Source organism: Podarcis melisellensis (assembly GCF_964234715.1).
Source record: "Podarcis melisellensis genome assembly, chromosome: 1".
NCBI lineage: Eukaryota > Metazoa > Chordata > Lepidosauria > Squamata > Lacertidae > Podarcis > Podarcis melisellensis.
Genome location: NC_138528.1, coordinates 26,033,385 through 26,049,833, shown reverse-complemented (window position 1 = coordinate 26,049,833; position 16,449 = coordinate 26,033,385). Strand labels below are relative to the sequence as shown.

General features: G+C 41.2%; 1 long non-coding RNA gene across 1 annotated transcript; it reads right to left on the bottom strand.

Moving 5' to 3' along the window:
* Positions 1-924: 924 nt before the first annotated feature.
* LOC309373373 lies at positions 925-13,873 on the bottom strand. Its single transcript, XR_014170005.1, has 3 exons — positions 13,774-13,873; positions 2,559-2,698; positions 925-995 (listed from the first exon to the last, which is right to left on the bottom strand). It is a non-coding gene; the product is annotated as an uncharacterized lncRNA (long non-coding RNA).
* Between the last annotated feature and the right edge of the window lie 2,576 nt (positions 13,874-16,449).

Genomic DNA, 16,449 nt, shown 5'->3' with positions numbered 1-16,449 from the left:
CTAAAAGAGCAAAAAGAGAGAGAGAAGAAAGCGGCATTGGAATGGGAGGGTCCATTGGGAAAATGCACGTCAAAATCCACTCAGATTGGCTTCCAAAGCAGTTGCTGGCAAGAGAGAAGAGGAAAGAAACAGAGGAAATTGGAGGGGAAGAAAACAAGGGATTGCTGAGCCTAATCTGCCTCTGAGCTTTTCCCACTAGCGCCTAGAGTCTAGACTGACAGGCGGAGAGAAGTCTGTAGGGGGTTACACTTGGCCGTCCAATTTTTGCATCATGCCCACTGAAAGGGAGACATCTGCAGAAAGCAAAGCGAGGAGGAAGCCAACACCACTGCCGTTAAAACAAAACAAAAGTGTGCAGAAAGCCAAAGGGGGATCTATTAGACGACTCCAGCAGATGAACTTTGGCCTGAAGAATGTGCATCTTCGAAGCTACTTGCCAAGGTGATTTCCTGCCTTGCATTGTTTGATTAACCCCCAAAGAGCTGGCATGGCACTGCTGTCAGGAAGAGCCACACTCAGCTTATTGTGTTAGCAACTAGAGGGCACTAATATCAGTGATATAAAATTAGAAGTCTTCATGCTGTTAGTCTGTCCCCTGGCACTGTGGAATCAGAGAGGTAAGGTTGATCTTGACCTTCCTGTTTAGCTATTTAAGTGGTAATTCTTTAGTCACTTACCTGGGTGTAAGTCTTACTGAACTCAGTAGAGGTGCCTTCTGAGTTGACATGTAGAGGACAGGGCTGGCAGTCTTTAAGATTCCAATCAATTTATTTGTTTGTTTAGACTATTTGCCAAAAAAGACTATTAGACTATTTGCCAAAAAAGTAAACATGGTGACTTACTTAAGTCAGCTCACAATGTAAGAAAATGTATGTTTAGCCTGGAAAACAGGAGACTGAGAGGAGATGATGATGAAGAAGATGATGCATTGCAGGGGGTTGGACTAGATAACCCTTGGGTTCCTTCCAACTCTACAGTTCTATGAATCTACAATTCTAGGTGAGACACATAAAGAAAAATGAATGGAAGGGAGGAGGGGAAAGCAAGCTCAGGCACATGTCATTAAAGCTATAGAGTCAAATATATATGTTCCGGATGGAGCTCAATGGCACACGCAGGAGATCATTCCATCAGCATAATTACTTCTGCCTGAAAGGTGGAACTGAGCAGACTTTGTGGGGGCGCAGGGTGCATGGGGTGAGGAAAGGAGGAGGGTTCCACTGTGCTGGTGGGACTTATGCTGGCTTCTGCTAGTAAAGGAACCTGGTTAAATATGCCATTGTGTATAAATGGATATGGAAGTGGGGTTTAAAACAAAAAACAAAAATCAAAAAATTGGGATTGTGCTTTGCAGAATTAGGTCCTGCTGGCAGGTTTCCCACAAGCATCTGAATGGCCACTGTGAGAACAGGATACTAGAGCCATTGGCTTGATCCAGCAAACACTTCTTAAGTTCGTAGAATCTTGGGAAATAATTGAGGGTTTAAATTTTATTTTTAAAATAAAGTATTAAGAACATTTTAAAACCGTGAAGCAAGAATAAAAAATATACAGCCCCCCTCAGTATTTTAGCACACAAAAAATCCATTACAATGAAAGAGAGCTAAATATAAATCCCTTTAAAGGCATAAGAGTAATAATAATAACAACAACAATCTGTGCTTTTCAAAAAAAAAGTTTAGGGCTACTCTCATTTTGTCTCAATAAAATCACCATTTTATAGTTCAAATCCGGGAAAAATACTGCTTCACACATTAAACATTCGCTTCTGTCTGAGACTCAAGAAAAACAGTGACAGAAAATGAGGCCGCCATTGGGGGTAGCAACGGAACTGATGATTCACCATGCTAGAGAAGAAACTATTTATTTATTTATATTTTTTAAAAAGTTTCATCTACCGTTAGGTTCACAAAATGTTTAGGGGTATGTGTACCCACCCCTGCGTCCGCCCAGAAAAAAGCACTAATAATAATAATACTAGATTAATGCAGTTGCAGCTACACTGAATCACTATAATATTGGATTTCTGTATTTTTAAGGTAGAGTAGCTTTCATTTAAATGTCAGCATATGGAAGAAAAGAGCACCACATAGTAAAAAACAATTCAGATTTAATTGAATCCTCAGTTCCCCTGATGTGATTTGTTAGATGGTCTATTACAGCATAGTTCCAAATCTGTTCATATAAAAGCTTAATCTCTCTCTTTCTCTCTCTGTGTGTGTTGTGTTGGTGAGATAAATTGAAATTGTTCCATCAGAGCAGCTGTATGTAATAACTGACCATATTGTGGCATAAGGTCACTAAGAAGACTGAAAGTGTGACATGAAACAACCTCCCCTCTATCTCTCTCCCCCCCCCCTTTATTTATGGATGTTTCCCCTTTTAAAAAAGCCAGAGGGTAATTTTGTACACAAAGTCTTTGCAAAGAATGTGCTCAAAAATGGATGGTCCCCACTAATGCCAGAATGTGGGAGCAAGGAGCAGAGGGCTGTAAGTAATTACCACTGGACTTAGCCAATAATTCATGCTATATTTCTGTTTAATAAGATGTAACTTACTTGGCAATCCTGAGGGATGAAAGGCAAGCTTGCAATATAAGACTTGATTATCATCTGAAGCACTTCAAGCTTTTCTTTCCCACCATGAGAAAGTTCATTTGGAGTCATCAATTACAATTAAAGGATCATTTTTGCTTAACCTGCTGAAAACAGATTAAATTACGGGCAATCCAAATGGGCTGATTATATAATCAACAGCTTATATTGCATAAAAGGCAGATAAAACAGGAATCTTGTCATGATGCAGGAAAAAAAAATACACATGATATTTCTTATCCAGAAAGAAAATCATTCAAAGGATTTACTTGCCTGCAGTTATAAATTTAAAATCTTCTGTCACCATGCAGTTTGCATTATAGATGTCAACTTGGTAAAGAGTCACGGCAGAGACAACACAATTAATAGTGAATATGAATAAATAAAATGATCAGATTCTAGTCAGGCCATTAATAAAACTACAGCCTCTCAAAAAAAGAAAAAAAGAAACTTGTTCCAGAAATTTTCCATAGTACTTATGTAGAAAGGGACAGGAAAAGCATTGAAGGAGAATAAGGGATTGTCAGAAGACACAAAACACTCTGGGTTGATTCTTTGTTGGCCAGTTATTTACTAGCAGAGTGGACTAAGTACATAAGGGCTTGTCTAATAAAGTGTTTTCTTTTCACATTCTGGCCAACCAGATGCATAATGGAGGCCAACAAGTAGATTCTGAATTCAACAGCACTTTCCCCACCTGTGATTCTTGCAACTGGTAGGAGCGTTTCCACCCCAATTGCTCAGCCCAGAAACTGAGGTCCTCCTCCTAGGGTCATCTGCTAGTTCCCTAACTGAGAGAAGCAAAGTTACAGTGGTACCTCAGGTTACATACGCTTCAGGTTACATACGCTTCAGGTTACAGACTCCACTAACCCAGAAATAGTGCTTCAGGTTAAGAACTTTGCTTCAGGATGAGAACAGAAATCGTGCTCCGGCAGCGCAGTGGCAGCAGGAGGCCCCATTAGCTAAAGTGGTGCTTCAGGTTAAGAACAGTTTCAGGTTAAGTACGGACCTCTGGAACGAATTAAGTACTTAACCTGAGGTACCACTGTACAGGGAACCAGGCAGAGGGCCTTCTCAGTAGTGGCACCCTCCCTGTGGAACACCCTCCCTTCAGATGTCAAGGAAATAAATATCTGACCTTTAGAAGACATCTGAAGGCAGCCCTGTTTAGTTTTTAATGTTTCATGTTGTATCTGCTGGGAGCTGCCCAGAGTGGCTGGCAAAACTCACTGGCAGAGGAAGGAGGTGCGGGCCGCCTCAGGTGTCATCCCTGAGGGGGGGGTTTGACATCGCCCTCCCCCCAGGACGCTCGCCCCCAGGTGCACAGCTTGTGCACTGCTCCAGGTGCCGGAGCAGCTAGCTCTGCCTCTGGTGAAACCCAGACCGATGGGTGAGGTGTAAATAATCAAATTAGTAGTAGTAGTATTCAGAGGCATACTGCCTACAACGGGAGGTTTCAAATATTTTGATCTTTCCTCATAGGTAAATTGCTTCATCCCCTTAATAATTTTGGTTGCAGTTTTCCAACCCATTTCCAACTCTACAATATCCCTTTTCAGGTGAGGTGTATACAGTACTACTACTACTACTACTACTACTACTACTAATATATTTATACCCCGCCCATCTGGCTGGGCTTCTCCAGCCACTCTGGGTGGCTTCCAACAAAATATTAAAATACAGTAATGCATCAAACATTAAAAGCTTCCCTAAACTGGGCTGCCTTCAGATGTCTTCTAAAAGTCTGGTAGTTGTTGTTCTCTTTGACATCTAGTGGGAGGGTGCTCCACAGGGCGGGTGCCACTACTGAGAAGGCCCTTTGCCTGGTTCCCTGTAACTTGGCTTCTTGCAGTGAGGGAATTGCCAGAAGTGTCTGGGCAGAACGACGGAGGTGGAGACGCTCCTTCAGGTATACTGGACCAAGGCCGTTTAGGGCTTTAAAGGTCAGCACCAACACTTTGAACTGTGCTCGGAAACGTACTGGGAGCCAGTGCAGGTCTTTCAGTAATCCAAATGTAGTCGCAATAAAGGTTTGTATTATTAAATTGTTATTTATTTTCAGTTCCTTTTCTGATTAGCCCTAACATGGCTCGTATCAATGGCTTCAAGTTACAAGAAAGGATATTCTGACTAAACACCAGCAAGAATGTCCTCATGGTAAGAACTACTTGACTGTGAAACAGTCTCCCTCGGGAGGTGGTGGACTCTCTTTCCTTGGAGGTTTTTAAGCAGAGGTTGAATGGCTATCTGCCCTGGATTCTTTAGCAGATTCCTGCATTCCAGGGGGTTGGACTAGATGATTCTTGTCCCTTCTAACTCTACAATTCTATCATTCTATGATCGTATGATTCTAAAAAGTGCTCACTGTTTTACACATACACTTGTAAATCTATAGGGACAGTGTATACCCAGTACCTTTGTTTAGAATAACATTTGAACAAGCCTTGTGTTTCCATGATACATGTGTTCACTACAGTCGGCCTCTTAGGGATAGAGTAACATCTTAGATGTACTCCTAATATGTAATATACAATGAAGTGCACTTTCAGGTAGACCCATGCAGACTTATTCTCCTTTCTTTTATTTTCCTTTGTTAGTAACCTCAGACCTGTGCGGCATGACTAAACAGCAATTGCAATTTATAGCACCTTTGCAGTGGAAACCTACAAATGTCTACTTAAAATTAAATCCAAAGATTTTAATGTAGCTTACTCCTGGGCAAGTGGGTACAGGATTGCGGCCTTAGTTTCTCAGATGGAAATTACTATGCAAGTTCAAAGCATTATTATTGTTATTCAAAATGGAAAAAAGAGAGACCTGTGTATTTTTGTTCCACTCTAGCAACAACAGTGTAGAAGATTGATTTCCTTTCCATTAAAATTGTACATTTTACTTATGACCCAAGGGGCTTAACACAATATATTGGGTAATCATAACAGTAATAATAATAATAAATTTCATTTATAGGCATCCATGCCTGAAGGCCACTTGGCATCCTATAAAATAATAAAAACAATTTTCCAATATAGAAAACCCCAAGAGCTTGTAAACAAGTTCCCCTGCTTCCATCCCACCCACTCTGTAACTATAAAGATAAAATATTACAAAAATCTGAGCAATGAAACTAAATCCCTAAAATTTAATCCAGATCTCACTGGGATGGCAAACCAGTGTCTGGGTTGGGTTGCAAATGGAAGAGTCTTCTATACAAAAACCTCCCTGCACATAAACATCTAGGTTCTAGGGCATCCATGGAGGTTGAAGCTGGAATCTTTCTCCATGATAATATAGTTTCCTGCGTGCAGGTAACCTTTTGCACAGAAGGGAATTATTTCATGTGAGCACCACCTTCTGTCTGAAGTGGTTCAGTTTAGACATGGGTTAAAACTAATCTCAGTGGCTCTTTGGAAATGATTAACCTCAAAATTCAGGCCTTGAAAGTTCTTCTTTTTTTTTTTATTAAAGCATTAGATAATGTGGTAGTGAGTCACCTACGTCTATGGTGAAAAGATAATCTAAACATGTTAATATTCAAAACTCTTTTTATGAAATGGGAAGTCTCTTAATCAATGTTAGCTATCAAGGCTTTTTTCCCCCAGCCAGAACTCAGTTCTGGCACATCTCAGGTGGGTGCCATTGCTATTCTAAGAGAACAAGGGAGGTGTTCATGGTGAAACCAGGCACCTCTTTTTCTAGAAAAATAGCCCTGGTTATTCCAATATTCACCAAAATGTAGATAGATCATTGTTGTTAAAGGAGGCTGCCTAGATCTTTCACAGTTAATAAAATCATTTATTTTGATAGTTGTCAAGAAGCAGGCATAGCCAACATACAGCGGTGAACTGCTCTGTGATCTTCAGATGAAGGGGAGTATACACATTTAATAAATAATAATAACATAATGAAACACCATTTTTATTTGGGGAAAGACCACTAGAGATACCTTCAGTACCTAGTTGCTGTTTATGATCTGTGCTATATGGCATATCTGATGATCAAAGCCTGTTAGCTAGAATAATGGTGGAATTTATATTCTATTGGGGGGGGGCTAGTTTTCTTCCACATTTCCTTTAAGCAAGGAAGGCAACTAATAGCCTATGGCTGGAGTGCTCCCGCTCCCCCACTTATTAGGCAGCCTTACTAAATTCTAATCAGATCTAGTGAAACATTTAACTAAAGTTTCATTCATAACAGCCCCATTCACACTATACATTCCAGACCCTCCAAGTATCCCTATTTTCCAGGGATGTCCCTGATTTAGAGAAGCCGTACCAGTTTCTGATTTGATCCCAGAATGTCCCACTTTAAATTTATAGTTTGGATAGGGCTGTTATTCTAAAGCAGCAATGCTGCAGCAAGCAAAGGCTCTAGCAGCTCAGTCTGCTGCTTGTGGCTGGAAAGCCAAACAGGAAGTGTGTGACTGTTGCCATGGACACAAAGGGGCAGTCCATTCTGTACTGAGCACCGGATGTTAGCTCAGAGTGTGTCATATGACCTGTACAGGATGTACATGGGTGGAGTTTAGAGTTTCTCTCTGTTTGTTGAAGAGAGCAGACATCTTTTACTGTATGACTGCTAAAGACAGAATAAAAGCATGTAGTTACATTTCTGTCTGTGTCTGATTCCCCTCCCTGGGGATATGAAGAGAGCAGGGAGGAGGAGAAGCAGTTGGTGTGTTTTTCTCACAGCCTGAGGAAAATCACCGGAACGGACCTCGTGTGTTTTCCTGCCGGGCGTCGCTGGAGGGAGGTCTAAGGAATTCAGCCGGTGCCTGGATAGATAGGCACATACCTCTGACCGGGCCTGAATTCTAACAAGGGCCCCCCCAAATAAAAATATAATGGTATTTCCTGCTTTAATTAAGATGATTGATTGATTGATTGATTGATTGATTGGTTGATTGATATACCATCCTTCATCTGAAGATCATAGGGTGGTTTACAGTATAAGTAATTTAATGACACACACCTCTCTCTTGGATTTTATATATAATGCTCCAGTTATGCTTGACTTCAAGTCTTCCATAATCATTATTCCCTTATTGCTAGATTGGAGCAACTTTATCACAAAGCCTGATAGAGGCAGTTTCTGCTGAAAAATATACTCCCAGCCTCTGAACCACTGCCTGCCTGGAGACTAGAATAGCTCCCAAGAATACATGTTGGTCAGCCATCTCTGGTATAAGAAAACAAAAATGTCTGGCTCCTCTATGGGCATGTGAATTTAAAGAAAGCATTTCTAAATATTTGAACTCACATGGGTCCAGAGAAGACAGCTTGCATGATACACTTAACTGCAACCTTCCATCATCATCATCATCATCACCACCATCATTAACTTTTGATGAAGTTCCTCAGCAGAGACTGAGTAAACTTATTATGCATGGGATAAGAGTACAGGTTCTCTTACAGATCGATAAATGCTTGAAGAACAAGAAGCAGAGAAGAAGAATTAGTGGAGAGAGGTAAGATGGTCAGCCAAAGACCAGTGCTGTTGGACTGGTTAACAGGTGACATAGAGGTGAGAAATGATTTGACCAAGTTTACTGGTGACATTCATTCAGGATGGTAAAACAAAACAAACAAGGTTGTGTGGCAGTTCTCAGAACTGTGTGATTGGGTATTAAAATGACAAATGTGGTTCAATATACATATAAGTGTGAAGTTTTAACTTTACATATATACTGATGGAATCTGAACTAACAGCAGCTTACTAGGAAAGTGATTTTGAAGACATGGTGGATAGTTCAATGAGAAAATTGACCCAGTGTGCAGAAGCAGTGAAAAGAGAGGACTCCATGTTAGTGATCATTAGGGAAGGGAACTGAAACAACATTGCCAATATCATAATGCCTTTGTACAAATCTATGGTGCAACCACAGTTAGGATACCTGTGTACAGTTCATCACAGCTCAAAGGGGATATTTTAGTGATAGGGAAGATGCACAAAGGGACAACTAGGGAGCTAGAGTAATCAGAAAAGAAAAGACATGTAAGAAGGGGCATGATATAAATTTCTGTATGGGGTTGAGGAGCATATGCACACAAAAGCACATCTCTGTGCATGTAAGGCTGAGATGGTGCCATCATTGGGACATAACTGGGAACAAAAATCATGTATGTTTGCAACAACCAATTGTATTGAATGGCAATGTGATCACCTTTTGATGAGGAAAGGCAAACATGGAGGAAAACAGCTCTCGGAAAAAGCAGTAATGGGAACAACAAAGCAATAAATGGAATCAAAGCAAAGCAAATGCTCAGAAAGGTGAGTTCTTGGTGTTCAGTGGGCTATGTTGAATGTGCTTCTTTTAAGTCAATATTGAAATAATGGAATATTCAGCCCTACCCTAATTAAAATTCAACTCCCATTATTAGTCTTCCTTGTGTGCTTTTTCTGTATCTTAAGTAACTTAATAGTGGAATAAATATGAGCACAGATGCTAAGAAACATCTCTTTGCATCCACACTTGGTACCCATCAGTCACGTTCTCCTTGTAAGCCTTTTGTGCTGAGTCAATGTGATTTGATAGTTATGAGTTTTTCCTACATAATTGCATTTGACTGGACTTAACTGTCCAGGGGTCATTTACCTTTTTACCTTACCTTATTACTCTTCCGTCGATGTCCAAAAATTTCTCTGGCATACTTAAATTTAGCAGTGATGAAGGCAAGAAATGTGCTATACGTTACCAAGACTCAAAACTTTTCCAAGGGGACTGAAGTGCAGAGAGATGATCACTAAGAAGTCACAGATTATACTTGGCTAACTCAAAGTGTACATTGCATCCAGGAGGCTAAGATATAAATGCTTCATTTCCAATGCACAATGAAAGTCATTTTGGATCCTGTGAATTCTCCCAAGGGCCATGCAACTGATTCATGTCCAAGGATTAATGCATTTTCTAATATCATTGATCGTGGGGAAAGCATTCAGTGACCTTGCTTCACATGTAATAAATTAGTGGATGCTGGGTTCCTGAGTGCAATAGGAATTTTACCTCCCTGGTACAATGAACACTTGTTTGTGAATTTGTTTGCTAATAGGATCAATAGAGGCCATCATCATTAATCATCTTGTACTTTTGACTTTCGGCTTTCCAGAAAAGACCTTTAGCTGTTCTACATTGTTGATTTTTCAGATATTGACTTGCTGTTTTTTAATGTCTCTCTCGGGTTGAGAGTTGGACAGTAATGCAAACTTGATTCTTCTATCCAAATCCCAAACTCGCTTCCTTAGAATAAAATCCAGTGGATTTCAGTGGCATCCCCCCCCCCCCGCCTTGTTGGTGTCCGTTAGAGGTTTCGCTTTTTTGAGAGCAAATGGAATTTAGTCGTTTGTTAGCATTGGGCATAGTTGCTGCTGGAAACTTAAGGAGGTAGCGCTCATTCTTATGTGGTCACCAGGTTTTCCCTAAAGCAGCAAAATCCCCTCTAGATGCATTTAGATGCCCAAGTCCCATCAGCCCCAGTCAGTGTGCTCAATAGTCAGGGAGGTATTGTCCAATAATGTCTGGAGTCCACAGTTTCCACTTCCCTGCCCTAAGTCAAAATTTGTTCCTCCTTAGCAAAGCATATGAGGCATTTCAAATACAGTGGTAACTCGGGTTACAGACGCTTCAGGTTACAGACGCTTCAGGTTATGGACTCCGCTAACCCAGCAATAGTACCTCGGGTTAAGAACTTTGCTTCAGGATGTGAACAGAAATCATGCGGCGGCAGCGGGAGGCCCCATTAGCTAAAGTGGTACCTCAGGTTAAGAACAGTTTCAGGTTAAGAACAGACCTCCAGAATGAATTAAGTTCTTAACTGTTCTACCACTGTAAAGCCAGTGGTATAGAAAGCCTAAATGTCACTACTTTTTCTAGACTAGACATTTGTTCAGTTGAATACTTTATCTGGTAAGCTTGTTTTTCGTAGGGAACCAACAGACATACCTTTCATAATTAAACTAAGCTCATCTTGATTCAATTCTTGCCAGCATTATAAAACCAGCATCCTGAAATCAAAGAGGAGCTTTGTTAAGAAACATCCCAGCATAATCATATTCTTAAGACTGCAGAGTCAGTGAGGAAGAGCACTCTGACCAGTCTTGATTACATTATCACCTTGGAAATAACATCACAGAATGTAATGAAATCAGATGAGGTTTTAGTTTTATATTTTTAAAAGGAAATTATTTAATATTATGACTCATCAAGCAAGCTAATTTCTTGTGTGTGCAACACTGATATACCTTTCTGCAGTAACTATGAAATATCTATAGCAATACATCTGGATTGTATTTTGCAAATGATTTTGATCTGAAAATAAAACCTGAGACATTCTAAAGAAAAAGACCTTGCTTTTTTCAGTTCAGAATGTGGTTGCCTTCAGGGCATCACTTTGGCTAACAAGAAAATATGCAGCTTAGAAATTGTCTGAAGTGGGGCTTGCCGAGAATAGTGTGTACTGACCACAATATTCAGTTTAGACTCCAGTTTGCCACTTCTTAAAACAGTCTGATTTGGCTCCAATCAAGCTGGGGCAGGGGGAGCCTTCTGCTTTGTTCTCCGCACCCTTATTAACTATTGGGACATTTAAAAAATATAGCTATGTTGTTGCTTTTGACAAAAGGGAATGGAATTTTTGAACATAGCAGTCCCTCCTGAGTGGATCTAGGGACTTCTGTGCTAGACACCCCTAAAATATGACTCTGACCCTGAACAACATATAGCCTTTTAAAAATTATTATTATTTGACAAAATCAGATGAAATTTGCAGGAACAGTTACTCCTTCTGAAGGCATGAATCCTGTCAAATTTCAGAAGAATGTTTGCAGTGGTTTTCTTATGCAGGCAGCTATTACAGTTTGTGGGTGCATAAAGAGAAATTACTTGCTATCCCCTATGGGTTTGGAGGGCAATTGGTCTGGAAATTGCAAAAATGGAAGAGATGTCCTTGGGTAAGAAACCTGCCAAATTATGGTCAAATAGGTCCATGGACTAGGAACTTTAGAAGTTGGTTTTGGTGTGGGAAGAATAAAAGGGATTTGGTCTCTAAGTTAAACTTATTCTCTCTGGTTACAAGTTAGAATAGTCTACTGTGAAGGATTTCTCCATCCCATCATTTCCTTCCTGACACCTTCCTAAAGCTTCAAGACATAAGTTTCACTCTAGGAAAGCTACTCCTCCCATCCCCTAGCACTAGGATTGGACAGTGCTTGTAAAATCACCCCCTTTGATTACCAGGTAGTCCTGTCAGTCACAAAAGAGAATTTTCTCCATACTCTCTATCCACTGTAGTGCTTGCTCTCCCTTCCTCCTTCATTCTATCAAGGAAGATGAGATATATTCTTTTTGCTTTCGGCAGAAGCTTGTCAATAAGTCTTTTTATGTCTGGATCGCTAAGATACCATGAAGTGCTTCAGGGGTTCCTGCTTCGACTTGTGTCCACCTCATAAACATCCCACTTTAACTTTTGCAATCCCCAAATACCACTGAGGCATCTTGCTCAAGATTCATTTGAATCCAATGCATACCTAACAGAGAGGAACTATTTGGGGTTACTATTTTTTTCTACATTAAAAATCAAAAAACAGAAACAGAAGCATATCTTAAGGCATTTTTATTTGGGATAACTTTTAATTCTCAAGAGTAATTCAGGGATAAATTTTTGAAGCAGTATTGGCAGTTTGGTGGGGGCTTTCCCCGTTTACTTATAGGTTTTATGGATTTTTACATTATCCTCCTCCTCAAGGAAGGCTAGGAAAAGGAAGGGCGAAGTTCCTGTTCAATACATTGCCCTCTGTTTCCACCCTGTTTCTTACAAATAAGGTAGCTTACTTTCCCCAACAAATTCATACCTATAACCAAACAAATTATTTGTCTGGGTTTTTCCTCTCCACTTCATCCAATGAATCCAGAGACAGTGAGCAGAGGTAATTCAGACAAACATTTTATTTTAGCTAACTAATTAAAAATGTTTGCTTTTAAAAAAAAATGACCCATTTCTAATTATTCTATATTTTCATGATTTAGGATACTAGTTCTTGTCCAGAATATTAGCTGGGAAGCATACAGTACCCAGATATGAAAGAGAGATTCCTGCTATTGGGATGGGACAGTTCCAGCCCTCTAGTCACCTCACAACGTTAGAAGGTCCCTTCTCCCCTCATTGCTTTCCTATTAAGTGGCTGCACTAAATGAGGTCCCTCCCAAATTAATGAACCTAAACAACACCAATGGTCCCCAATTAGAAGGTATATGGCTAGCAGAGCTGGCAAATTCCTCTGCCTGGGATCTTGGCTAATAGCCAGCATCTGGTGTATTCTACAGTGGTCTAGATGCCCCAGAATTGCACTCATGTCGAGTCTGCAGGCCTCTAACTGGCCAGTGTGGGGGACAAGAAACTAGATTTGGTCTGATACAGCTGGACTCTTGTGTTCTCTATTAACACACAAGGGAAATTCTTTTATGTGCCACCGTTTTTTTAGACTTGTTCTTGGCACAGCAAAGCTTTAGAACAACTGCTCTGAAGGATGCCGCACCTTGCTCCTAACCCGCCCTCTACAAGATGCTGAAAGGAATATTAAATATGGCATTAGTGCCCTTAATACATTACAAACTTGCAGGGTGCGTCTCCACTTCCAGTTAATTGGCCTCGTTTCACAAGCACTTTCATTTATCCTGAAGGACAAGCACTTTAGGCAACATTTGTCAGCCTAGCTGCCAGCTCCCCAAAGCAAGCCCAGCTCAGGGTGACCTCATGTACCAAGCATGCAGGGGTTTGACCATGAGCAGAACCCTTGAACAAATATAGACACGAAGGCCAAGCACCATATCAGTTGCAGTGATAGGCAGAGTTTGCGATAAACCTTTATCACATTTGGAAAGAGAGAAAGGAAAAAGAATCTTGGTCCGATTCCAGCTCCAGAGATTGAGACTCCTTATTATTATTATTTTTACCCTCCGCTCTCCAACTCTTGCCATATCAAATTAAGCCAAATAAGGCTGACCACTCGCCCCGCTTATTTATAACATCACAGGAAACTTGGAATGACTTATTAAAAGATGGAAATAGCTTTCTTCATCTTGGAGGCAGGCTTGTCTCTGCCAAGGAACACAGCAGCTGGCTGCGCACACAAACACAACCCCACAAAAAAAGTGCCCCCAACACCGAAGGTTACAAAAACATACCTGGCCTTGCTTAGCAAGATGAACAAGACATTGGTGTTCCTGCTTTGATACAACAAGCGACTTTCTCTGAGGGATTGTATCGTCCTTGACTCTCCGGCATTGCCTGATAAATATGAATGACAAAGTGGAACAGAAAATGACTAATTGATGCATTTATCGCAGTCTTGGCAGCAGGACTGAGATCACCATGACTTTGCCTTGGGATGTACTTCAGAACTCAACCCAACCCTATCTTCTCCTACCTAGAGTATGGCATAAAAACCATGGCTGTAATAACACAGCAACGTGGTAGTTCCTCTGCCCAGTGGGGTGGCAGCCTGGGAAAGGGGACCCCTAAGTTGTGGAATTCCCTCCCCAATGAGTTGTGATTGGCACCTTCATTATACAGCTTCTGGAGAACACTGATGAAACTGATGAAACTAGTGGGTCATGGCTTGATCCAAGGTCAGGAGCCCTACCACCATGCAAATACTTGGTTATCTAAGTTTATTTTAAAATTAGATGTTCTGTTTCCCCTACCCCCTTGATAATTATCTTATGTATAACTTTTTAAAAACAACAACACAACAACAGTTTTGTGGGTTGTAGCTGTGTTTTATTGAATAGAGAGAGAGGAGGTCAGTGGAAGAGCTGCAGGCCTCAAGTGGGGTCATGCTTTGCACAAGCCCTGAACATGGATGTGTCATCAGAAAAGGCCTTGAGACAATGGATTCTCTCTGATTCTGATTTAATATCATGGCTATGTGCTTCCTCCACTGTCGGAAGCAGAATGTCTCTGTATATCCAATTGCAGGGAACTACAAGAGGGGACGGGACATGGATTAAACCACAGAGCCTAGGTCGGCGGTTCGAATCTCCATGATGGGATGAGCTCCCGTTGCTCGGTCCCATCTCCTGCCAACCTAGCAGTTCGAAAGCACGTCAAAGTACAAGTAGATAAATAGGTACCGCTCCAGCAGGAAGGTAAACGACGTTTCCATGTGCTGCTCTGGTTCACCAGAAGTGGCTTAGTCATGCTGGCCACATGACCCGGAAGCTGTACGCCGGCTCCCTCAGCCAATAAAGCAAGATGAGCACCGCAACCCCAGAGTCGGCCACGACTGGACCTAATGGTCAGGGGTCCCCTTTACCCTTTACCTTACAAGTGGTAAGTTGCTATTGCACATAGGCCATGCTTGTGGGCTTTCTATAGGTCCCATAGAGCTCCCAATAGGACCTAACCCAGCAGGGCACTACAACATATCAACATTTCTCGTAATATGTTTCATTTCATTCTCTCTCACCCCGCCCTCTGCCAATTCCTTAATTAAAAGGGACTGATTTTTAAAGGTGATATATATGCTGAGGGTTCTCTTGAGATTTAGTGTTGAAATAATGGCAGCAGAATAGCATACAAAATAATATAAAGGCATATCCCAGCTGCCTTACTGGGATATAGCATGTTGCATATGATGAATTTATTGGCGGGGAATGTAAGCTTAAAAAAGTAAATCCATCAACACTATCAAGATGGATGTGCGGGTAGTAAAATATACACACACCTGCAAGCTGTTCTCAGAAAAGAGAAATGACCAGTTCCTTCTTGATCTCCTCTTCACCCCCAATTTCCTTAGAGGTAATTGTTTCCTTAGAGAGAAAATTCGGACTCTAACAATCCAACTGTTGGAGTCTGATGGCTTCCTTCCTTTGGCTTTTTCTGGTGCTTAACTGTACAGTGGTACCTTGGGTTACATATGCTTCAGGTTACAGACTCCACTAACCCAGAAATAATACTCATTATAATCATGCAGCGGCAGCACGGCAGCAGTGGGAGGCCCCATTCGCTAAAGTGGTGCTCCAGGTTAAGAACAGTTTCAGGTTAAGAATGGACCTCCGGAACGAATTAAGTACCACTGTAATAAAAACCCAAAATTAAATAATTCTATTTGTGTGATAAGAACATAAGAGCCTGCTAAATCAGGACAGTGGACCATCTAGCACAGCATCCTGTTCTCACAGTGGCCAAATAGATGCGTATGGAAAGTCAGCAAACAGGACCTGAGAACAACAGCCACTTTCCTCTCCTCTAGTTTCCAGCAACTGATTTTCAGAGGCATTACTGCCTTTGACCATGGAGGCAGAACATGGCCGTCAGGGTTAGTAACCATTGATAGCCTTATCCTCTATGAATTTGTCTAATCCTCTTTTAAAGAGATTCACATTGGTGGCCATCACTGCCACTTGTGGGAGCAAATTGCATAGTTTAATTACAGAAGATCGTGATCTGGTTTTGACAGTCCTGGACATCTGTGAAGACCTGTAGTACTGAGATTGTCTCAGCAACTATGGGCCAGTTGATGTGGCGACAGAGTGGTGACAGTACATATGACCCCCTTCCTCTACCCTGTGTTCATCATAACCAGCCAATAGCATACAGTCCAATGTTTTCTGACTCAAAACCAGGATGCTCCCAGGAGAGGCACATGATCTGTGCCTCACTCTCGCCCCCCCAAACGTGCTTTTTCTGGGTGAGATCTCTTGCCTCGCCCCAAAATGCATGTGAGATAATGGCTGTCAAGAATGTCCCTTTTTTCAGGACACTTGGAAGATATGCAACAGGGCTTGTGTGAATGTCTACAAGAAATGGGAATTTGTGGAACCTGATGTTCATATGAAGAGGATGCTTCACACTGACGG